This window comes from Mytilus californianus, unplaced genomic scaffold (assembly GCF_021869535.1).
Source record: "Mytilus californianus isolate M0D057914Y unplaced genomic scaffold, xbMytCali1.0.p SCAF_18, whole genome shotgun sequence".
Classification (NCBI taxonomy): domain Eukaryota; kingdom Metazoa; phylum Mollusca; class Bivalvia; order Mytilida; family Mytilidae; genus Mytilus; species Mytilus californianus.
This window is the reverse complement of record NW_026262666.1, coordinates 8,229,609-8,248,026: the sequence shown is the minus strand read 5'-3', so window position 1 is coordinate 8,248,026 and position 18,418 is coordinate 8,229,609.

The window sequence follows — 18,418 nt, the reverse complement described above, 5'->3', positions numbered from 1 at the left end:
CATATTTCGGACAAGGAAATAGAAGGTCAATGCTGAGCAATGTACATTGCAGTGGAAGTGAAGACAGTATAGACAGCTGTGGATCAGACGGATGGTATAGGAGTTCGTGTAACCATGATCGTGATGCTGGTGTCGCATGCCTTAGTACGTAACTTTCTGTTTTTGTTAATATCTCCACCCAATTTGTCTGTTCTGTTTAACATTTACTGTTTTAACGCTTACAAACTCTTAATGCATATATCGGTTTGATAAAGTTATGTAATTATGCATTCTAGCATAACACGTAGGTATTCTTTAAGAAATTTCCATTTGATCGATTTTTTACCTTTACATTCAAGTCTATGCATGAAACAATATTGAAAACTTTTCTAGTTGAAATCGGTTGCATTTGTGCACAAAGTTAAAAATAAATAAGCATAGGAACGTTTGGTTGATATTTCATACAATTATTTGTTTTGTACGAATGTATATCATTAATTTCAAACACAACCAATCACATTTAAAATGTCTCGTGCTTATAACAATGCTTATCTTTAGATCTTATTAGGTTCTGTCTATATATTACTGATAGCAGCTGCCGTAACAGAAACAAGAAAAAACAAGTTGTCGAAAGTAACGGCGGATCATCGTATTCATTATGTTTGAAAATGACTTTGTGCAAGTTATTTTATCTCTATCGTATCAAGGTTTTAATTTTTTCAGGCAGTGACAGGCAAAACATTACACAAGGTAACATTTATTTGATGTATATGTGTTTAACACTCTTAAACAAAAACTAAACGTTACTTTATGATATTAAACGATATAAATACAATTTCCAAAAAGAAATAAACCATAATATAGTTTACCGATATATGATACTTTGCATTACTCAGTAGAATACTTAAATACTTGTTGACAATTGACAATATACAATTATTGACGACTATTAATAAGGTTGATACAATTATCTATCAACCTCAGACATACCATAATCACCAAGGCAAACAATTTTATGTTTTTTATTAATTTTAGTTTATTTCTATGTTTTGGAGTTTAGTATGACGTCTATTTTCACTTAACTAGCACACATTTCTATTTAATGGCCAGCTCCGGGTGCATGATTTTCTTTCTGAATCTAAGACCCATTGGTGGCCTTCGGCTGTTATCTGCACTTTGGTCGGGTTGTTGTCTCGTTGACATATTCCCCATTTCTATTCTCAATTTTAATTAAAGTACAAGACAACTGCAGATGTCATATTCGAAGACATAGTGTAACAACTTTGATTTACACTATGATAAAAACTTCTGTTCGAAAATGCAAATATACATGTTTTTATTAGGATTGTTTGGATGCGGACTGTTTGAAGGCTAGAGAGTAAGATAACAGAACCCTAAATGTACCGTGACATACATTGTGACTTTGAACGGGTCTATCCATAGTGCATATTTTATTTCGGATCGTATATTTTAAACCTACGTTTAGTTAAGCAAAACGAGAGTTCAACTACCAAACTGTCTTACTACTTTCAGGTCAACTATTTTCAGACGGGCATACGAAATTCCCATAAAAATATACTTCTTTTGTTTTGCAAACATTTGGAATAAATGTGTTTATGAATTTCAATACATTAACTCATAAAAATCTACACACTCAATTTATTTGTTATACCTGATGATACCAGGGATATATTTAATAACGCATAAGTCGAAGTGGAACATACAGCAATCGTATATTTCAAACAATTTTAATGTGTTCCCACACATTCAGAGTTTGTTTAAAACAAAATTCAATTGTATCTCAGTTACTGTTGTGTATTTCACCAGGACGACGGTAACAACAATTCGGTGTATATTTGTACAGATATGTATAGCTTAATGGATGTTTTGTTTTGAATCAAACGTCAATGTCATGTTTAATACGAGGTGATACAGTCTTGGTTTTTTAGTATTGAATGAGCTGGAAACTACAGCTGTTGTAAATATTATCTAATAAATGTTGTTTTTATTTCAATTAGGCTTTGATGATCATTTTTATAATTTGGCAAAACTATTTTTAGTCAAATTTTTAACAATATTTAATTCATGTATGTTTGATATTTATAAAAAAAACTAATACAATTTGCTTTCTATAGGCGTTAAGTTAGTAGGAGGGAACGGCCCGTTTGAAGGAAGAGTTGAGTTAAATTTGAATGGACAGTGGGGAACCATATGTGGAAAAACTGAATTTGATATAAATGCTGCTGACGTTATTTGTCGAATGGCAGGATATCCTAGGTAATGATATGATTTGGGCATGTTATAAAATTATAATAACAGTACACATTGGGACATAGGCGGACAAATGTTGATCATTTGTTGTTTGTCTGACATATTGCTGGACATTTAGGTCCCTGATCATGATCCGGCCATCTGTTGTGATTCGTGGAACTGGTAGAAAAAAAGGTGTAATGAAATTGTCAGTTATAAAATGGATACGAAATTTATATTAATCAAACTTTCTTCAAATTCGAAATACATTGTAGTTCAAGAGATGTAAAGAATTTATTAATGTAAATAACCTACAGTTTTATACATAATTGATAGGACAAAATTAACTGTTGATTGTTTGTGTATATGGCGTTTGGTAGTTAGTGTGCACTGTTGTGCTGTCAGGTAATTGATGTTTTTCTTTAAATGCAAACTTACAATCTTTTCAGCTCATACAGTTTAATTGAATTAGTTGCGGTTTTATTGATCTAAATCAGAAAATAATCCGTCTTTCCAATTAACAGTGATTGTATTTTGATTTGTTACTGTCACATAATATGTCAAACTATACAATCATTTTGATACATTGTGTATTATTTGTTAACATCTGGTTTCAGTGCATTGCAATACTTTGCTTTTTCCCATTTTGGGGAAGGTAATGGATCCATTGTATTAAGCGACCCGCAATGCAGTGGGAATGAAGATATTATTGACGATTGTGGATCAAATGGGTGGTACTATTCCAGGTCCTGTACACACTACAATGATGTAGGCGTTATTTGTAAAAGTAGGTATATTTGTTTTCATAAAGGTGTTCTAGAACTTTGTTATCCTCAGAATTATTTGAAGATAACATAGAAGTAGCAAAATGAGTTCAGTTTTGGTAAGATCGAAGGTTATTACATAATATATTACCAAAGTGTGCATTAATATCAAGTACAGTAACTACTACAACACCGAGGATATTATTTTCAAATTTAAAGAGAAAAGTGCTCAATCAATTACTTAATAATGTATCTTTTGTCTTAGCATTTTAGTAATTAATACATCAGTGATACATATGGCCAAACTATTTGACAAAAAAACACTGTGATAAAAGTTTGAATGTCTTGCCAAACTGTAATAACCCTGGCTATTTTCAACTCAGACAAGGGTTGCAGTTATGCATTAGGGAGATACCTCATTGATATCTATTTATTATTTTCAAAATTTAATCACAGCTTACTTCAATCAAATAATATCTTAGTTTTCAAGCTTATACTAGAGTACTGAGCTACCTGGTCGGTGATATCCTTGGGGACTAACATTCCATCTGCAGACGTATCGATTCAGTGGTAAAACAATTAAGTTGTATCAAGTACACCCAGATTGCTTGATATTTATATTTGTTAAATTTGCCCACACCAACATGTTTTTTTGGGATATATTACGTTACGTTTTTATTTACAAGTCAAACATTATTTAACGAATATATTACGGGAAATATTCAATAAATAATTCAATATGTTAGCATTCTCTGTAATTTGTTATTTTCATATTGTATAATGTTGCTCTTGTTACACACCTTGTATGCCTGAGTTTAATAGTGATCAACAGTTAAATGGTAAATGATCAAGTTCGTTGTTATTAATTTAAATGATATATTTCATTTAAGAAGTTCATATATTTAAGTTCTTAAAAGGAATACCAAATGAGATTATTAAAAGTTTTTATATCAAAATGTCAAAGTTTTTATAGCAAAATGCCAAAATAAATATAGATTATACACATGTTTGAATAAATGTTATCAGTCATTTGTTTTTATAAACATTTAACATTGACAAGGGTTAATAAAAAAGGTTCAATCAAGTTACCTAATAGATGGTCTTTTCTTGACCAATTTCTTATGAATAAAAAGTTACACGGAATACATGTACGTCATCTGATATCATCCTAATGACACAAATAGATAGAGAGACATTTAAAGGCTGTATTCGTCAGCTTACAGTTTACAAACAATAGACATGTATCTTCAAACAACACTTTTGCATCGAGTCAAACACATTATGTAATTAAATTGCACATATTAAACCAAAGATAAGACAACTACAATTATTTTGTTGACCTCTTTAATATATACAGTTAATATATACCCATATGGTCATGGGTACATATGACAATACGCGTATGGTCTAAATACTCATATGATCGGGAACATATATATAATTCGTCTAAATAACAGTCCAACAATGTTAGATCTGTAAATTTACGGAAGCATTTTTTTTTTTTGTTTCCTAGCCGGGATTCGAAATCATGCTACTGAGATACCGTGTCACCAAATTGCCTTGCACTATGGCCGGCTCGCTAGACAACTCGATCACCTAGGCTCGATAAAATCAAGCTTTTGGTGACCTGGTGTTACCTTTCCTCGTCAGTTTTATCTAGCGTCGTAACACAGTACATGATATGTGAGGCATGAAGATGAAATATTAAAGATCAGCTGAATTATCTTTCGTAGAGGATCTTACAAATTAATGTAGGATACAGTCAAAGAAATAATTAGGTCTTTCCACTTTTCTGTGAAAAGACCTATTGTATTTGTTATGATTATTATTATTACTTTTCAGCTCACCTGGCCCAAAAGGGCCAAGTGAGCTTTTCTCATCACTTGGCGTCCGTCGTCCGTCGCCGTCCGTCGTCGTCCGTCGTCGTCTGTTAACTTTTACAAAAATCCTCTCCTCTGAAAATATTAGGCCAAATTTAACCAAACTTGGCCATAATCATCATTGGGGTATCTAGTTTCAAAATGTGTCCCTGCCTGCCAATCAACATGGCCGCCATGGCTAAAAACATGACATAGGGGTAAAATGCAGTTTTTGGCTTATATCTCTGAAACTAAAGCATTAAGAGTAAATCTGACATGGGGGTAAAAATGTTCATCAGTTTAAATCTATCAGCCCTGAAATTTTCAAACCAATCAGACAACCCGTTGTTTGGTTGCTGCCCCCGAATTAGTAATTTTAAGGAAATTTCGCAGTTTTTGGTTATTATCTTGAATATTATTACAGGTAGAGATAACGTGTAAAGAGCAATAATGTTCAGCAAAATAAGATCTACAAATAAGTCAATATGACCAAAATTGTCAATTGACTCTTAAGGAGTTATTGCCCTTTATGGTCAATTTTTAACCATTTTTCGTAAATTTATGTAATCTTTTACAAAAATCTTCTCGTCTGAAACTACATAGACAAATTCAACCACACTTGGCCACAATCATCATTAGGGTATCTAGTTTAAAAAATGTGTCCGATGACCCCACCTACCAACCAACACCAGGCCGACATGGCTAAAAATAGAACTTAGGGTTGAAACGCATTTGTAGGCTTATATCTCTGAAATCAAAGCATTTAGAGCTAATCTGACAAGGGTAAAATGTTCATCAGGTTAAAATCTATCTGCCCCAAAATTTCAGACGAATCAGACAACCTGTTGTTGGGTTGCTGCCCCTGAATTGATAATTTTAAGGAAATGTTGCAGTTTTTGGTTATTATCTTGAATATGATTATAGATAGAGATAAACTGTAAACAGCAATAATGTTCAGCATAGTAAGATCTACAAATAAGAAAACATGACCAAAATTGTCAATTGACCCCTTAAGGAGTTATTGCCCTTAAAAGTCAATTTTTAACAATTTTTCGTAAATTTGTGTAGGTTATCTAGTTTAAATAATGTGTCCGATGACCCCGCCTGCCAACCAACATGACTGACATAGCTAAAAATAGAACATAGGGGTAAAATGCATTTGTAGGCTTATATCTCTGAAACTAAAGCAAAAGTATAATGGTTGCATTATTTCATGCATCAATTGTAAACAAAAATATCAGAGAGCGACACAGGCTCCTAGGTTGCTCTCGTTTTTCTTCCGCCAAATTTGTTTCTTGCAAGTAAATTTTGTTTCGCAACATATCGCTTAGAAATTGGGTATATGTTATCGAACAGTTTGTTTGCTTTTAAATTTTACCCTGCTAAGCCGAACAATTTTCTTTGTAAAAGTTATCTCCCCGAACACTGTTTTTCTTCTGTGTGCATCTCCTTCGCAACCGTAAAAGAAATCGACAAAATTATTTTACCAAAGTGCTCGTTGTATCCTCAGGATGGTTTGTCCAATTTTGACCGAAGCGACACGATGAATCCATATGAGAGTTATTTCCCCTTATGTATTTGACATGATGGATATATAAATGTATAGCATGAATGGTAAGTGATACAGACCTAAGGTATTGTGATTTGAGGTCCTTGGTTCACCAAAATGAAATGGAGGTCAAGGTCAAAGGACAAGGTCATATTCTAAATTTTGACTTTTCCTTGTTTTATGGTCTCCTTAATCACTTTTAAAGATATATATAAAAGAACTAGTGCAAGATGTTTGCCTGATTGTGATGAGGATATGATACATTTCGTCTGAAACAATCCAATGACATCTTATAGGAGTTATTGTCCCTGAAATGGTTAAATTTAAGGTCAATTGATTATTACTCCAACTTGGTACATGATAAAGCCATAAAGTCTTTTGCAAACTGTGTGTTGACCACATTCACCTGCATACGAGATATATATTTCCCAACTTATTCGGTATTCGAGGGCATTCAGCAATTACTCAGACTTTGTAAAACGTCACCAATGTTTGAGCAGAAAGTTGATGAACCAGGGGTATGACAAAGAACGTCTCCTTCTTTTTCCAAAAAAGTTCATCGGAAGATACCAAGACTTTGTTGATAAATATTCCGTTTCAACTTCACAGATAATACACGATGGTCTTGAAGTATATATTCTGGGTACTGAAGTTGTTTATCATCTTAAAAACGTGTTTTAGTATTCTTTTAATTGTCTTAATGAATACTACTTTTACTGTTTAGTCTTGTTTTTGTATTCGTGTCTTTCATTTTTGCTAATATGCTTTGTCTATATACCCTTTAGTGTTTCTTTGTTACATATGACGTTGCTCTGTACTTATACATCCCGTCATTGTGTTATTGTTCAATTATGATTTTTGAATTCTCATCTTTCATGTTTGCTTATATGCTTTGTCTATATACATTCCGTCATTGTGTTATTGTGCCATGTTAAATGTTTGTACACAAATTTGTTTGTTTTTATAGTGATTAAGATAATAACACAGTGTTGACTGCTGTACCCCTAATTTTGACATTTTTACCTATTATGTCTGTTTGTTTTGCTCATACATCGTTGACAATATAATGGAATTTTATGCGACTGTCATACAAAGTGAGAGATTTAGCTAGCTATAAAACCAGGTTTAATCCACCATTTTCTACACCAGAAAATGCCTGTACCAAGTCAGGAATATGACAGTCATTGCCCATTCGTTTGATGTATTTGAGCTTTTGATTTTGCCATGTGATTAGGGACTTTCCGTTTTAAATTTTCCTCGGAGTTTAGTATTTTTATGATTTTACTTTTGACATATGACCTTGCAAAATATCAACGGCAAGTGACCTTGAATATACCGGACGTAGCCATTTTTGCACGTATTTCATGGATACGTACGTAGAAACTATTTTTTTTAAACGCTAACATCAACCTAAAATTTGAAACCGGAAGTGACATTCAATAAACCGGAACTACCTACTATCTCCTTTATTACAGGCAAACGTATCTAGAAACTATATATTTTTGAAATCAGTGTGAATGAAGCTATCATGTGAGACCGGGAGTGACAATTTTTAAACCGGAAGTTGAAAATTATCTCCCTTTGTTCAAGCAAAAATATCTAGAAACATATATTTATTGAATGAGTATAAAGAAACCTATGCTTGGACACCAATAGTTACTTTGAGTAAATCGGAAGTAGCTTCTCATCAATAATTTAGAAAATTGATGTGAAAAGACCTTCAATTGTTCTCTGAACAATTGGTTTTTAATTATATTATAAGTACGTCTGAACCAATGACAACTCTACGACAGAGTTTATGCATTTGATCACCAGTGATGGTGATACATGGTTGAAAACACATTCTGTATATATAAACCGTCTAAATAACAGTCCAACAATGTTAGATATGTAAATTTGCGGAAGCATATACATGTATATATATGTATCACATTACCTATAATGCTCTTTCAATCATTTGTAAAAACTTGGTGTAAACGGTAGAAGTCGAAAGTCTTTTAATTCCTATCAAAATAAATGTCTTGAATATTGTTGGAATTCGCACATCACGCTTAGAAAATAATTAATAGATGAATAATGAGTATAACGCCTATTTCTAGGATTAAAAAAAGAAAACAATTCAAATACTCGTTGTGTTCGTACTGGGCGACAAAGCAGTCAACAAAATTGTGGTGGTATGACTTTTACATGGCAGTCTTACAAACATTAACATTAACAATCATCTACATTCAATACCGTGCTCTCCCTGTTAATAAGGGACTTGATTCTTTTACAGAAATTGCTATTAATATTTGAATAAAGTTTATGAAAATAGCAGAAATCACTTTTTTGGAGATTGAAAACTTGTTGGGTGTTTTTGTTAACTTATGTGCTGTTTATGGTCCTTTTAATTTAATTGGCAGTTATTAATTTCGATTCTGTAAACTAAACTACCATGTTATCGTGTTACACAGAGATTTTCTTATTCGGTGGCCGAGTGGTCTAAGTAGTTACTACTTTAATCACTAGCCAGTCAACACTGAGGTTGTGAGTTCGAACCCCACTCGTGCTGGTGCACTCGACTCCTATCTTAATTGACTAGGATTGTCAGTTTTTCTACCGAAGGTCGGTGGTTTTTTCCGGGCACTCCGGCTTCCTCCACCAATAAAAACTGACCCCCACGAAATAGCTCAAAAGCGGTGCTTCAAAGTGGCGTAAAAACACCAAAAATCAAATCTTATTCAATATACGGTCCTTCAGAAAATCTGGTTGCAAAGGAGTATGACCATGAAAAGCTTTAATTGGCACAGAAATAAACTTTATTATATCATATGTTATAACTTTTTATAAAATTGATCAAGAAAGGATCATCTATGAGGTAACTTGATTGAACCTATTTACTAACCCTTGTCAATGTTAAATGTTTATGAAGACTCAAAAAAGATGCGTCTGAATTGTCTAATACGTTTCATGCCGCGGCCTTTTATAGCCGACTATACGGTTTTGAGAATTTCTCATTGTCGAAGGCCGTGTGCTGTTTATAATAGCTATTACCCACTTCATTTAAATCTTGGTGGATAGTTAACACATTTGTAAAAAAAAAAAAAACACACACACACACACACACATTTCCGTTATTTTTATTTGGTTAAACGCATACGCCAAACCATATTTTACTGATTGATTGATTGTTGGTTGCTTAACGTCCAGTGGCAAATATGTCATGCCCATATTTTTACATTTTCACTTCAGTATACTAAATATTTCCTTTCTCCATTTTAACGGTATACCTAACGACAAATTTTTTTTTCATTTAACTGTGTATATTTTTGTATATGGCGGCTTTTTATTCAAGGTTATTGTTTTTTGAAATTTTTCAATATCTCACAGCGGTATACTATTGTTACCTTTATTTTTTAACTACTTATTTATTGATTTTGAATTAACATTGTACCATTGATCAAATTTATTCGTTCAGTGCATGTTCACTTGTGTTAATATGTCTTTTGATTGAGTTAAGCCATCAATTGATATCTCATAGTGTGTCTTTTTATGTTGTGATTGTACACTATTGTTTCAGATAAGGGTGAAGGTTGGTATCTATTAAAACGTTTAAACCCGCTGCATTTGTTTGCACCTGTCCTAAGTAAGGAATCTGATGTTCAGTAGTTGTCGTTTGTTAATGTGGTCCACAAGTGTTTCTCGTTTCTCGTTTTTTTATATAGATTAGACCGTTTGGTTTCCCGTTTAAATGGTTTGACACTAGTCATTTTTTGGAACCTTTATAGTTTGCTGTTCGGTGTGAGCCAAGTGTCCGTATTATAATGGTTTACTTTTACAAATTGTGACTCGGATTGAGGGTTGTCTTATTGGCTCTCATACCGCATCTTTTTATATCTAAATAGAAAAACAAATAATATGGGGTATCAATCTATGATTCAAAATCAGTTCTTACACAACGTAAAAATCAAATAAAAAACAACACGCACAAACACACACACACACAAAAACAACCACACAGAGTAAAATACCAGCGCTTTTATTATTGTGTATAATGTTTCAAATATTTCACATATATATTGTTTCAAATTTATATGTGAATGCCTGGCTATATTTAATATATATATATATAACATCCAAGTTTTAATCAGAAGTGCACGAAGAAGAAGTCCACGCAGGTAAGTTAATGCACTTTAAAAAAATTAGGCATTGATTTTCGATGATTGCATCGAAATCTAAATCTGACGTCATTTTATAAACTATGCGACACGTGATTGGTTAGAACGTTTCGTCGACGTCAAGTTTGAGCTTGTCACGAACAGCTGATCGGACACCTTGTTATGATAGAAGTCAGTGTCAACCGTCCAACAAAAAACACGTAAATATAAAAGGATATTGCTTATATTGTGAGGTAAGTTTGTTTTAAATTATTTTAGCCTTCTACTGCCAATGTTCGTCGACATTCATTTCATTGATGATTGAGTATGAATGTAGATAAAGCTGCATTGTTTACTTAAAAAGGGGGCTAATTTGTTACACGTTTCGCGCTGTCAACATGACTAGGGCAGTCTGTATAGACAAACTTCCTTTGACCATTGCCTAAGTAACTTTATGTCGACATTTTGCAGGCTGACCTGCCATGCACAGATGCGGGTCCAAAATGTTTAAATAATGGGCCCATGATGGCTAGAAATGAAACTTAAGATGATAAGGAGTAGAATTTGTTAAAAGTCCGCGCCGGCCCGCTCCCCCTTTAATTCACCTCATATGCATGTCATTATTCTTATTTTATGTTGGAGGCAAACACTTGACCTATTAAGATCTATTTAGTAAATTTTGAACATGAATCTTCAGATTGCTCTGATTCCACATGTTAAATTATTTCCTTACTAGATGTTTATTTCAATTTATAACATATTACAAAACCAAATAAAGAAAATAGGTAAAAATATATGCATACATGGCATCAGATATATGTCTCTGATCATACTTTATATCATATGGCTTGCCTGCATTTAATAAAATTGCTTTAGGTAGGCACATGATATGTTAAAATATGTTAGAACTATTATTTATTATATGGTCATAATTAAACAAACAATCTTTCATTGATGGTTTTAAATCTGATAGTCATCGTATTTTCATTTTTAACCATCCCCTCTTGTGCACATTTCATTTTTTTCTTTATTCATTTATTCTGTTTTTAGTCATTAGATTGATGTTTATTTGTTTATTGATTAACTATAAAAATTAGTACCTGTATGTTTCTTTGTATAGATCTTTTCACATTTTGACAAGTATCACTTAAAACAATTTACATAAATCTTATTTTCTTTATTTACTATCTGGTGTGTATAAAATTTAGTTTGAAACCTCTCAGTAACTATTGTAACTTCTTTTGCAGATTGATTTACACTATGCACACATTAAAATGGCATTTTAATGCCTAAAGACACGAAGTTCTTATAAAATCAAACAAGAGGTCTACACAAGGTAAGCATTTATATTACCTTCACTTCTTTATTCCTTTTTTATACCATTTCCTCCATTCTTTATCTATTTTGTCCATTATTCTCTATTCTCTATATTTTAACACACAATTATTCTCTTTTCCTATTAGTCCTTTTTTTATTCTTTAATCTTTTAGCCCTTTATTCTGCACTTTTTGCCCATTAATTATTATTATCTATTCTGTAAACACCATTCAGATCCTCATGTGTTACAAATGTAGGTGTATATGAGGGTCTGGATAACTTTTCTAATGTATTGAGTTACATTCAGTCAATATTGATAAAGTCATAATTAATAATAACAAATTGGTATAGCATTGTGATGGGTAAATATCAGTTAAAGTAAGCTGTATTTGAACTTTTATTGTAGTTTTTCAAAAAAACTCATAAATTGAAAGTTTATTTTAAATCAATGCAGAACTTTTTTTTAAGTTTACTTTAATTCCATAATGATTTAGGAACACAAAACTTAAACGGAAGTTTTCTATTTGTATCATAACATGAATACCAATAACTTTTAAATTGCTACTAACTCTTTTCATTATTTTTTTCAGTATTAAGATGACTTGGAAGCAATGGTGTTATAATAATTTTTGTAAACTGAAATTGGAAAAAAGTAATCAGAGAAACAGAGTAGGCTCTTGTTTCATTTGAAGATCAACATACACAAGGAAATTGTCAGACCATGTATAACTGAGGACATATATAACAAAACTATAACAGTGCTGAATATGAAATAATCCATGCCATGTCACCTGTGAACGTTGGAATGAAGCAATTTTCAGTATGACAACAAAATGAAGAATTAAATGTTCAAGCTGACTCTGGAACATTGAAAACAAAAATATGAAAGTATTAAATCAGAGAAAAGGATTGTGCACTTCTTTCTTGTAATGTCAACACATAAAAGGAAATGTTCACATCATTATTCGTCATAGGATCGGAGTGAGTGAGTGAGTGAGTATACTGTCGTACAAGTGAGAGGTTTAGCGCTATAAAACCAGGTTTAATCCACCATTTTCTACATTTGAAAATGCCTGTACCAAGTCAGGAATATGACAGTTGTTGTCCATTCGTTTGATGTGTTTTGTCATTTGATTTTGCCATGTGATTAGGGACTTTCCGATTGAATTTTCCTCGGAGTTCAGTATTTTTGTGATTTTACTTTTTTTTTTATACATGAACAGTGAAATGAGTGAGAATAATAATTCTATCATCATATTTTGGTAGGCTGGTAACTGCATGTGCTTACATGTATTTAAGATTATTCTTGGCATGTTACATGTGAATTTAAAGAAATACTAAGGAACAAAGAATTTTCCAGTAGAACAATAACATAAGAAAATCAACAGGATGATATTTGTCTACATTTGTTATGGATCATGGAAAACCACCAAAAAAGTATTGTGGGTATTGTGATAAGGATTATCAGTTAAATGTGAAATATACAATGATTTCGGTGTTAAGTTTGAGAAAACTATTTTGAAAGAAATAAAAAATTATCATAAGTTTTTATGAAATTTTTAAATAGACATTATGTATTTGATTATTAATTAATACTCATAATGAACTGAAGAAGTAAAGGATTTGTTTCACATGCACACCACTTTATTAAATAAACAAGTAGTGTCACCTCTTATTTAATTTTGTTTCTCTATATAACAATAGAGAATAAGTACCTAGCATTATATTTTTTTGCTGGTTTTAATCCTGGACCAAATGACTTGTTTTCAAATTTATTGAAATAATGTTTTATACTGAAGAAACTGCATTGAATGAATGATGCATGTTCAACAAATGAACATAGAGAAATTCTTACTTAAAGCTGATATTGTCTCTGGAAAGATGCATTTACACATGTGACAGTTTTCCGATTCATTAAATTTCATTGAACTATTTATAAATGTTTAAAAAAACATTTTCGAAGACTTTATCAGGTCTGATCAGATTAATATTTATCATGAAACACGCAGAAATTAATAGAATGGGCTTCATACGTTCTTTTCGTATCAGGAGAAACTTTTTGTTTTAGAAAGATTTTATTGCCGTTCGTCATCTTAAAGTCGAAAAAAACCCTATGAGAATTGAAGTTAAGTAAGTAAACAAGTGAATTTTATTTACAGTCGTCACATATGTAATAAACATGAGGTTACGAAAGCTCTTACAAAGTAGGCCTATATGGTGGCTAACGTTAGAGTGCCCCCCTTTTCTGTCATAACATTCGTATTCACCGTGATTCTTTTAATATTCATTAACTCATTCAAGTATAGAAATTTAATGTGTCCATTTCAAGTAAAAAACAATCAAAATGTCGTTTATTTCTTTCCCGGCACTTTGACAGCGTAAAGGGGAATAATCAATCTGAATCATTTCAATGTTTACATGTCGCCGCGAAAGGACTTGTGTATCATTCATTTATAAAGATGTCATTGACGAACCCCGTTAATATTTCTTGATCCCTTTAAAATTTGGCATATTCATTCTTGAAAAGCTCACGAACACCGAGATTGCTGTTTCTTGTTTTTAAAATGAACACAACACTTTTAAAATTGACAAGGAAGTTGGTTTTTGGTGTTGGCATGGTTGAATTGTAAGTCACTTCTGTTTTTTTTTATTAGAAAAAGGCATATTTTAAGACAGAAACAGCTGTTACAGGAAAGATAACATTTTTATCAACCAAATTCAACTGTATTTTGATTCATTAGTGTAGTTCTTTGGGGTATGCCGGGCTCGTAAAGTTGGTGGTCCACACGCCATCTTTGAATGTCGCCCGTTACCATGGTAACCAGGTGGGCGGTTCTGAAACACCATAAATTAAACGTTTGGATGATATAAGGGATGATAAAAATTAGTTCTGGGTATGAAAGTTTCAAAATAATTTCAAATTCTAATGATTTCTTTATGAATAAATATCCAATTTACCGTAGAACAGCATTAACCTGCCTGAGCATGTCTGTGCGCAATACAATCGGTATATATTTCCTTTTTCATTCAATTGTAGAATCTTAAAATATGTTACCATTTCTATCGATAAAACAATTCAAATTTAAATAAATTACGCCTTATTCATAATCTTCAACAGGGTATCCCTATATTCTATAGTCAAACCTTTTATGCCATGTGTTCCTTTTCATTTTTACTTGTAATATTAAACTGTGGCTTCCAGCAATACTAGGGAGAATTGTCCATATAGTATGTCAATTTGCTTCAGTTTCTGAAAATTAAACTACAAACAACAACATTAAATAAAGTTATGATTATCATCAAATGAATCATTTTAGAAATTATAAAATGATAAGAGATAATTGTATCAATTATTATTACACTTCATTTACTATAATATTGTTGTTGTAGGAAACAAATTCACAACTGAAGGTAACTATAGAAATGTATTTGCTCAGTCAAATAGAAAAACAGAAGCAGCAGTCAAATTGTAATTGGATATTGTTTAACGTACCAATATATCAAAAAAAAGTTTAGAACTGACATGTAATTTTTAAATAATATACAATTACGTAAACGCACGGTTCTGTTTAAATATTTGTTTCAATTAAGGTAGATAGGGTGTCTTCCTCCATCTTGGATTTTGAAATACCAGAAAACAATCGGTCTAGATCTTTTATAAAATGTGCAAATTTTGAGAGTAGTCGGTAATTCATGTGTAAGAATTTTCATTTCAAGAAAGAAAATGACATGTTTTATCATATGTATGGTTGTATTTTACAAAAAAAAAAAGAATACTTTTGTTTGATTCAATTTTTCCAACTTTGTCACATAAGTGGAGGCAACTCAAATGTAAGGGCAGATAATTCAGATAAAGTTACTTTTACAATAGAATGTGTTAGGAATTTACCTATTTTATTATGTAGCAAGAAAACGGGTCCCGTGACCCCAGTTTTTCTTTTTCTTATCTGAAAGCATAATATTAGAGCTATCTTCTCATATTTTATCTCAAAATTCTATGGTGTAGTTTTCGTTTTATGGCAGAAAATTGGGTTTTGCATGCATAATCTATACAAAAATCTGTCAATTTTGCACAACCTATAGCGTGAAAATAAGCCCCGTGACCCATTCTTTTTATTCTTTTTTTTTTAAAAAGCATGAAATAAACTACATTTTGGCAAATAATTAAAAAATTCTATGGTTTAAAATTTAGACACCCCATCTACCTTAAATGATTTGAAAAAAAAACGATTCATCTATTTGTGTTAATCAACTAAACCTATATTTATCGAATTTTTCAGATCGGACTGGATGAGTGGTAAAATACCTTTTTGGTACTTCTCCTGTTTTGTCACTTATCGAATCAATTAGGTCAATTGTTACATTAACAGACGTGTTAGAAAAAGAATATAAATACAAGTACTGCGCTGATGATAATAATAAGATTTAAGTGTGGACTTTCTTAAAATACAAATATATTCAAATGTATTGACGCGTGGCATAGTGTTAATATGTGTTGTGTTTGGTACAAGTTTGCAAACATTTAGAATCGATTTAAAATGTTAAGATGTACACACATGGGTGAATTATATATATATCAATAGTTGCATTTGTTTGATAAAACCATATACAAAGGTATAAGATGGGGGATCTAAAAACCCCGTTTATATGTTACCAGTCAGGGACATTACTTAAAAAAGTAGCTTTTAAAATTACCTATACAAGTAATGTTGAAAACGAGGCTATATTAAATATTACTTATATAAGTTACTTATCTAAACATTATTTTTATAGGTTTCCATTAATACAGATTTTACTAGCTTTAACAAATTTGCACAGTCATGTGGTCATTTTTCCTATGAAATATAAAAATTAATCATCCTGAAACACTAATTCCTTTCCGACACACTTATCTTTCATATCGACGCTTCTTGGACAAAGATTGGTCTCATGGGACTATCAAAGTATCATTTTCCTTGAAAATCTTGAAGGTAGACAGATATAAATAGATAGACACTTGCGAGTTAATAAAGACTTAAAGTTATTTATAATTTGTAACCCAAAACAATTACATATGTTCCTTAAATAATTGTAATTACTAATTCTTTCAAAGATGTATAAAATGACTTATTCAAGTAATATTTTTGTCATTATTTTTAAAGTAACCTTTTATCTCTATACTCCTCTCAAAATTAATGGTTTCTTAATTTTTTTGTAATAAAATGATGTAAAAATTCATGAAAACTACATTTAGTCCATGCTTCTATTGAAATATAAAATAACTCTATTGAGTTATTAAATAAATTTCAAAAATAAATATTACCTATATAAGTAACTAAACAAAATTACTTGTTTAAGTAACGCCCCTGACTGGTTACAGTGAATTTGTATAATCAGTGATTATGTGGAATCCCTCAAATTTGCAGGGATAATGAAGAATCACTGGTTAGTGAAGGTATTATATATAATCACTAAAATGTTCAGGGATTATGTATAATCACTAGAAAAAAATGTTAAGGAATATATATAATAACTGAAATGCAGAATTAGTTTTATATATATAGACAATGCATAGGATTAAATAATTTATTCTATAAAATCATATTAAAACATCATTATAAACACAAAATGAAAAATGTTAAGCTCAATATTTTAAAACGATAATCTCAGTACATTAAAATGTTAGGCACAACATATTAAAAATGTTAGGAACAATATACTAGAATATTAAGCACAACATACTTAAATGGTAAGCACAATATTTCAAAAACAATCATCTATTTTTACAAACTAAATTTAGATGACATCGACTATTGCACATTTTCCCTGCTTTTTCTACAGGCACAACTATTTGATTCACATCTGTTTTACCACGACATCCCCATTTTAGAAAAATACCTCGTCCTCTACATACTGAATCAGATTTTACGACACGTCCAAGAGAATTAAAGTTTTCAATTCAAATATCTCAGGAACCAAAGCTAGAGGCTTTCGAGAGCCTGTGTCGCTCACCTGATTATAATTTGATTTTGAAAATGATGTAAACATAGATTAAAATCATAACAGATACCCTAATAATGATTTAGGCCAAATTTGGTATAAAATTGGCCCCGAAATTTAATCAAAAGCAGATAACTTATGTAAGTTTACAGACATTACCAATATTTTCATTGAAATTGTAGAAAATAACTTGATAACTCCAACAAGCTGTCAATTGACAATTTTGCTCATGTAGACTGATGTGTAGATCTTCTTTTCTTGATTTTTTCGCAGTTTACAGCAGTATATCTCAATCAATGAAGATAAATGTATTAAGGTATTTTCCTTAAAATGAGAAATACTTGCAAACTTTGTTCCACCCAGGGTATGTATTATGCTGGCAATTTGGAACACCCTTCAATTAAAATTTGGGCAGGGGACTAAGAACCATTCACCCAACATTTCATTCAGTGGTTCATATGATTAAAAATACATTTTTATGTAATTCCTATAACTAGGTCTCCCGCTGGTAGTATACTAATGAGTAACTAATCGCAAAAATGTGCATATGATAAATAGTTTAATTTTTATCAAACAAAGGATCTT